Source organism: Notamacropus eugenii, chromosome 7, assembly GCF_028372415.1.
Source record: "Notamacropus eugenii isolate mMacEug1 chromosome 7, mMacEug1.pri_v2, whole genome shotgun sequence".
Taxonomy (NCBI): domain Eukaryota; kingdom Metazoa; phylum Chordata; class Mammalia; order Diprotodontia; family Macropodidae; genus Notamacropus; species Notamacropus eugenii.
Genome location: NC_092878.1, coordinates 169318028 through 169325593, shown reverse-complemented (window position 1 = coordinate 169325593; position 7566 = coordinate 169318028). Strand labels below are relative to the sequence as shown.

The following is a 7566-nucleotide window of genomic DNA, read 5'->3' as shown; positions in this document are numbered from 1 at the left end:
TCTAGTATATGAGCCTTTGATTATCCTCCTCTGGGACTCCATAGTGTACTAGGAACACTCCTCAGAGCCCCTCTGCTACCACGTTCCTGAAGAGACAGTCATTGGGTTGTTGGGGGAATATACAGTCAGCTGGATGTTGTGGGCTTTCTCTGTCCTTGTGTCTCTGTTTCTCTCCTCTCTCTTTCTCAGCATGGCCTCCCATTGCCAAGGGTGAGATGGGCCCCAGAGGAATAGCTTGTTTCAAAGCAGACTCCTCAGTCCCCAGATCTCCTGTGATCCCCATAAGGAAAAATGAAGTTTGCTTGAACAGGGACTTGAACCCTGGACCCTCAGATTAAAAGTCTGATGCTCTACCAACTGAGCTATTCAAGCCACATGAAAATGATATTTTACTACTTATCTGACAACCAGAGGCCTCCAAGACTATTTTTGGAAGCTCTTGGCTTTCCTGGCTCACATGGCCATCCCCAAAGACAAATCTGACTCCAGAGATTGCTACCTGCTCTTGACCTTTTCAGTCCATTCCAAAAATGAGAATATTAAGATCAAAAGGAATAAGGGACTTGGCCAGAGTCAGAACCAGGCCTTGACCAGAGTTCTGTTCCCTCAAGTCCAGTGTTCCTTCCATTCATCTCAGATGATCAGACATGGCAGGTAAGTGACTGACCATGTCTGGCTCCTCCCTCACTGCCAGAGGGTGAGTTCCAAGAGAACAGGGCCTGAGTGTGACTAATCCAAGCCTGGTATCTGCCCAGGCCACCAGGCAGCTTCTCTGTGCCTAAGAGCCTGGGGAAGGCCTTAGTGGGTTGGATGGATGTGAACAGAGGACATCAGGGAGTTCTCCTGGCTCTTCCTTCCTTGAGTCTCACTTCTGAACCCCCTTAGAATCATGGTCCTAATGGCCTCATGGAAGCTGGAGACTGTGGGCTGCATTGCTTGTTGGGTCATAGGAGCCTTAGGGAGGGGGGGCTGAGCCTCTGCTGTCTGAGGAGGGAAAACGGAGGGATGGTCGGGATATTGAAGTGAGAGCAAACTCAGAATAAATCATCACTGAACTGTGCTCATTCTCCATGTGACCCCTTTTCTTCATTTTACAAGCATTTTCCCTAAAGCATGACACCTCCCCCTACTTCACTCCAGACATTTCTGCCAGCCTCTCCCCACTGAAAGCCAGCCCAGAATTCCAAACTCATTTCCCTTCAATCCTGAGGTTCTGAAACAACCCCATGAACTTGTTTTTCTTCAGAATTTTTATAAGCGTATTTCAATATCATTGTTTGTCACCCTGTGTATTTGTATTGTGCATTTAAAAATGCAGTCCTGAGGAGTCCACAAGCTTCACCAGATAGCTCCCAAGATGGTCACTTCAGAAAGGAAGCCACCCTCCTTCTCTTGCCCTCTTCTTGGTGCTAGTCCCATTGGCCTTGTGTGGGTCAGAGACCACCGACTCAAATAGAAATCAGGGACATCTCAAAGTAGAAGCAAAGCAGCAAGATTTTGTTACACTCTCGTGAGACGTGGCATCTCCTCTCTGATAAGTAATCAGGAGAGTGAGACAATTACAGAAGGCAAAAATAGAGATTATACAGCCCTAACACAGATCCCACCCCTCTGCTGGCCTTTTACTCCCATTGGCTGGGAGGCAGGCTCACGATCTGAACACGACAGTCTACCCTGTGAATAGGGGACTAGGTAGCAGTGGAATAACCAACAGACATTATGTTGATGTGAATGCTGATGTGGCAGCCCAAGGGGGGTAGTTTAAGTTTCGTATTCCCAAAAGTCACATGATTTCTGGGAAACCGAAACTTGGGCCTGACCATCTACTAAAAGCCTTTTGTTAAGCACCAAGAAGTCTTCACTAACCATTCCATTCAGCCTGTTTGCAGGTCCCACAAAGAGCATTCACTCCATCTCTACCTCTCATCTTTGCTGCTACCACCTTCCACATCCACAATCCATTTGCCTTCTCTGGAGCCTCTCAGCATTTTTCATTGTTTTGGAAGCTCAGCTGAGGTCCCAGGTTGGGGGTGAAGAGCCTGTAGCCTCAAGGTCACATGTGGCCATCTAGAGCGGCTTTTGGATTGAATCCATACTTCGCAGAACAAATCCCCTTGATCAAAAGATTTGTTCTGTAAAACTTGGACTCAGTCAAAAGGCTGTAGTCAAGGACCTAGAGGGCCACATGTGGCCTTGAGGCCACAAGTTACCCCCCTGCTTCAGGTGGTCTTTCTTGATCACCTAAGGAACTGATTTTTTGTAGATTTTTCATCTGTCTAAGTGTGTTTTCCCATAGCCCCAGTGGAGTGGAAGGTTCCTGAAGGTAGGGTGCTGATCATTTTGTTTTGTTCATTTTTCTCCTTTTCCCCTCAGTCTCCTGAGTTTCCAGCACAGGGCTGGGCATCCTGGAGCCATGTGTCTCAAAAAATTGAGTTGGCTAAACTCAGAAACTTTTTTTAAAGTACCTGCCATAGGCAAAGTTAGAAGATGCTCTTGCTGGGACCATGTATCCTAACAGATAAGGTGTCTGACTTTGGATCATAAGATCAAAGGTTCACACCCCTTTGTGGGTGGTACTCCATGATTCTCCACTAAGAGAAGATTCTGCCTATGCAGGGTAATCCCACCAGTTCCATTCCCATTTTGGGATTCTCCCGTGTCCTTCCCAGGTCACTCCAAGATCTTGTACTCTTCCCCCCAACAAATACACTCTGTATTCTTCAGGACTTAGAACTACCCTGGCACTCTCTCCCCAGAAAACCACATATCCACTCGTACAGCCCTTCTTGGCCTTGGCAGACTCCCTGAATGCCCGCCTCTCTGGTGCTATTTTATTCTCATTCTCTTCTGTCAACCTGGTACTAATTAATGACCAACCTTCCTCTACACCCCTGGACACTCTGAAATGAACCAGGAGAGGAGACCTGGTCCTGCCATTTGGGATCCATCCTCCCAGTCTGATGGCAGTGCTGGTCTCCTATAAGCCCTCACTTGTAAGATGGGGAGGAGAAATCCAAACTTTGCTTTATCTAAAGGGTGTGGTCATTTTAAATGTTTATATGTAACTGTGTAGCTCTCTTACTAATTACATATCTATCATCATCATTAGACACTGGTAGGGAGGGGCATGTTGGCCAGGAGATGTTGACAAAGGGGCCTACAATGGCTGGAATAAGATCCTGAAAGAGCCAAGAGGAGGGGCATCTTGGGTCAGGAATTGGCCTAAGATGTCCTTCCAGATTCTTTCTCCTCTCAGCAGAAGAGGAGGAGACAGAAAAGAGCAGAAGGGGAAGGGATGGGAAAGTGGAAGGTGGGGAGGGGGTGGAGATCGACTTCCTGAACCTCTGTTCTCAGAGGAGCAGATGGGCCCTTCTGGGGGCTCATGGGAAGGGGATAGTTTAGAGAGAAAGCCAGCCCTAAATAACACTGGTTGACTTGAATTTATTGCCTAGAGTGGAGGCTTTGACCTGGGATCCACGGATGAATCTGGGGGAAGATTTCAAAGGCTTTATCACCCTGGATAGGGACAAAATGATAACCTTTTATTTTCCACCAACCTTTGTTTTCCTTTGTGAACTTGTGTATTCTACTTTATTCACCTAAAAATATGTTTCTGAGCAAAGGCACATAGGTTTCATGGGACTGACTACAGAGCAGAGTAGGGGTCAGTGACATAAAACCCCTTTCCTGGAGGGATGAGATGATTCCTTGTCTCTCTGTCTCTGTCTCTCTCTGTCTCTCTGTCTCTCTCTCTGTCTCTGTCTGCGTCTCTATCTCTCTGTCTCTCTCACTCTCTCTCTCTCTCTCTCTCTCTCTCTCTCTTTCTCTCTCTCTCTCTCTCTCTCTCTCTCTCTCTCTCTCTCTCTCTCTCCTCCCTCTCTCCGTTCCTCTCTCTGTCTCCCTCCTGCCCCTCTTTCTGTCTGTCTGTTTCTCTCTCTCTTTCTGTCTTTATCTCTCTGTCTCTGTTTCTCTGTCACTATCTCTTTGTCTCTCCCTCTCCCCTCTCCCTCTCTCTGTCTCCTGTAACAGAAAAATAAAAAGGCTTCTAGGCCTTCTGAGTAACATCTTGAGTGTTTCTGATAAAAGATGAAGTCCCAGATGGGGACAGTCCAAGGAGCCTAAGTTCAGAGGTAGAGGTAACCTATATGATTCAAGCCCATCAATTTAGAAATGAACCCCTGAGACTCAAATGAGTTCAAGTGGCATCTAGTGACTTGTCCAAGGTAACACAGAAGAGTAGCCCAGACCTGTGGGGGACTCCTAGGTCTTCCAAACCCCCAATTCCAAGTTCTATCCCCTCTGTGCTTCTCATTCTACCTCTTGCCTCTGTCTCTAACCTAGTTGGGTCACTGGCCAACAAGGCTCTGAAAGTTTGAGACTAGCAGAGGGTAGTTTCAATCCTCAAACTTCTGGGGTATGGATCCACCAGCCTCTCATTGGACCACTATGTTGCTGCTGTCGTATGTGGGAGATTGTTTTGGTCATGGAGTGTTTTGTACCAGAAGCTGTTGTTACTGAATCCCAGAGTGGATGGAAGCGAGTAAAGTATAAGAAAACTAGAAAGAGGGTGGAGCAGTTAGGAAAGGCTTTAAAAGCCAGAGGATTTATATGTCATCTTAGAGGTAATAGGGAGCCATTGCAGTTGACTGAGTAGTGGAGTGATATGGTCACTTTTGGAAAATCACTTTAGCAGATAAGTGGAAGATGGATTGGAGTAGAAAAAACCTCACTCTTGTCTTCTCTTTGCCGGTCAAACTAGGCTATTATCTGCTCCCAAAAATGGGTATTCCATCTCCAGCTGTCCTATCTTTGTCTGGGCTGATTCACTTCTGTCTCTCAGCATTCTTAGTTTCTTTAAAGACTGGCTGAAGAGACAGACAGACAGTCAGAGACAGAGAGACAAAGTAGGGTACAAGTGAAACCACAGGGGGGTGGCTTTTAGGGATTTGTAGTGCCAAGAGAGTGGAAGCAGAAGGAGAGCAGGACTGGGCTTTTCTCCCTTTCTCTGGCCCTTCCTGAACTCAGAGCACTTTTTCTTGATGTACCATCAAGGCAGAGATTATGCAGCCTAAGTGCTGTTGCCTCTCCTGTCAAACTCCAGCCTCCTGCCCTTGGATTATTTCTTTCCTCCTCGACCTTGTCTCTTAAACCAGGTGACCCAACAAGACACCAAAACCCTGGAATTCAAAGGAACTCTCAAGTCACCCATGCACAAAAAGATCAGAGGGGCCACAAGGGATTTTCTCGTTGATAATGGAGGCTATTTACCAGAGGGGCCTCCACTTTCTCCCTCTCACTCTCTTCTTAACCCTTTACAATATGGCTTCCCACCATGTCATTCCTCCAAAACTGCTCTCTCCAAAGTCACTATCAATCTCTTAGACCTTTTCTCAGTCTTCCTTCTCCTCGATGTCCCTGCAGCCTTGGACACTCTCCCCAGCTCCAGATTAATTTTCCAATAATGGGGGATTCTTTCTTACCCTCTGGGAGTCACTCATGCTGAGTTATCTGCTGTTTCATCAAATAGAAATTCCATCTCCCACCTAGGTGCTTTTGACCAGGCTGTCTTTCAAAGCTGGAATTCAGTCATCTTCACTTGCTTCTGTAAGCTGAGGTACCGGGGGATACAGGAGGCCTTTCATGGTACCCAAAGGTATTAATGCTCCCTGTGGAAATGACTTGGACCAGACTTTGTCAAGTCAAACAAAAAAGAATTCATTAAGTGTTTGCTATGTGCTCGGTATTTTGTTAAGCACTAGAGATAAATTATTGATTAATTTTTAATTAATTATTGATTACATTGTTATATTACATCACACATCACATTATATTCTATTGTATCATATGTCTTTAGTACATCTGGGTGCAGAGGGTAGAACGCCGGGTCTGCATCCAGGAAGACATCTTCATGAGTTCAAGTCTAGTCTCAGACACTTACAAGCTATGTGACCTTGGCCAAGTCACTTAACCCTGTGCGTCTCAGTTCCTCCTGTGTAAAATGAGCTGGTGAAGGAAACGGCACACCACTGCAGTATCTTTGCCAAGTCGGACCCAACTGAAAATGATTAAACGAAAACTGTACGGTAAGTCGAAGGTAATGGCAGGGACTGTCCTTTTCACTACTTCTGATAAAAGCCGGAGCTTTGGGAAACGAAGGTAGCGTGAAAGTGTGCAAAGCAAAGAACTCTAGACTTTAAGGCGAACCAAAGATAATCCAAGCCCGCGGCAATTCTTCCCGGAGCCAAATCACCCTGAGCACTCCCGCAGATCTGGGGACAGGCGTTCCAAAAACCCAAGGCTAGCAGAGGGTGGAGGCGTTCCAAAAACCCAAGGCTAGCAGAGGGTGGTTTCGATCCACCGACCTCTGGGTTATGGGCCCAGCACGCTTCCGCTGCGCCACTCTGCTGCGGCGAGCGCAACTTTCCAAAGAAGCCCCATCAGTCGGACCTGCCCAGCTCCGGCAGGCCCGGCCCCCCGTGACTCGGCCCTCTTCTGCCTTCCAAGGGCAGGTGAGCCAGGCTCTGGCACCCGCTGGGCTTTCCCGGTTCCTGGAGGCGTGGGTGCACTGTCCTCAGATTTCCGATTTCCCTGTGTGTGCCCGTGGCACAGTCCGGGAGAACGTAAGTTTCGGGAGGGGAAAGTCTGCTGCTTGGTTTTGTTTCTGATTCACGGTCAAGGAGATGCTCTCCAAGTATCTGCTGTATCAGGTTAACTCCGTGACTTTCAGTGGCTCCTAAAATGGATTGTCTTCTGTTTACTAGGTTGGCAAGGGTCAGTGCTAGGACCACGTGGCCTAACGGATAAGGCGTCTGACTTCGGATCAGAAGATTGAGGGTTCGAATCCCTTCGTGGTCTGGGGAGCTTCTGTTTGCCCTAAAGCCGGCCTTTTTTCTCAGTCCCCGGCCCTCGAGACTCTCTCTGGGGCCCGAGATCTATAAAGGATGCCTCTAAGTGGGATCCCTTCCCTTAGGGAGACGACTCTCACGTTGACCTTCCTTGGGGCGGAAGAGAGGTGGCTGCCAAGTCCTTCTCACCTTTAGATGTCACCACCGGGACTCCAGCAAGTGCATCCCCTCGGTCATGGCATCTCTTTTTATTTCTATTCCGAATTTACAAACGAAATAAAATGTCCATTTGCATATTTATATTAGAAAAGGGAATGGGAATGAAAATTCCCATTCTCATATTTGGGGAAGACATTTTTCCTTATAATGTGGTTGTTTTCTAGAATGGCTGGACCGATTCTCAGCTCCACCAACAGTGCCTTGGACCGCCTTCTTTCCTTCATCTTCTAGAACATCTTATTTTCCTTTTATTGTCCTCTTTGATAATCTGATGGGTGTGTAGTGGAACCTCATTTGCATTTCTCTTATCATTAATGACTTGGAGCAATTTTTCCTGTCTTTTGATAACTTGGGTTTCCTCTCCAGTGTTTGAATGAGGTTGTGAAGGAATCAACATGAGCCGAGATCCAGGGTAAGAGATTAGCCTTAGGAATGGCCCCTCACACCTCTTCCTTTGAGAAAGAACGGAGATCAGCTAAGGAATTGATGGAGTGCCATAGTA

General features: G+C 47.1%; 3 non-coding genes across 3 annotated transcripts; 1 reads left to right on the top strand and 2 right to left on the bottom strand.

Annotated features, from left to right (window-relative positions):
- Positions 1-299: 299 nt before the first annotated feature.
- TRNAK-UUU (transfer RNA lysine (anticodon UUU)) lies at positions 300-372 on the bottom strand. Its single transcript has one exon. It is a non-coding gene; the product is annotated as a tRNA-Lys (tRNA).
- A 5962-nt stretch (positions 373-6334) lies between these two features.
- On the bottom strand, positions 6335-6406 carry TRNAM-CAU (transfer RNA methionine (anticodon CAU)). Its single transcript has one exon. It is a non-coding gene; the product is annotated as a tRNA-Met (tRNA).
- Positions 6407-6782: 376 nt separating this feature from the next.
- On the top strand, positions 6783-6855 carry TRNAR-UCG (transfer RNA arginine (anticodon UCG)). The gene has a single exon. It is a non-coding gene; the product is annotated as a tRNA-Arg (tRNA).
- The last annotated feature ends 711 nt before the right edge of the window (positions 6856-7566 follow it).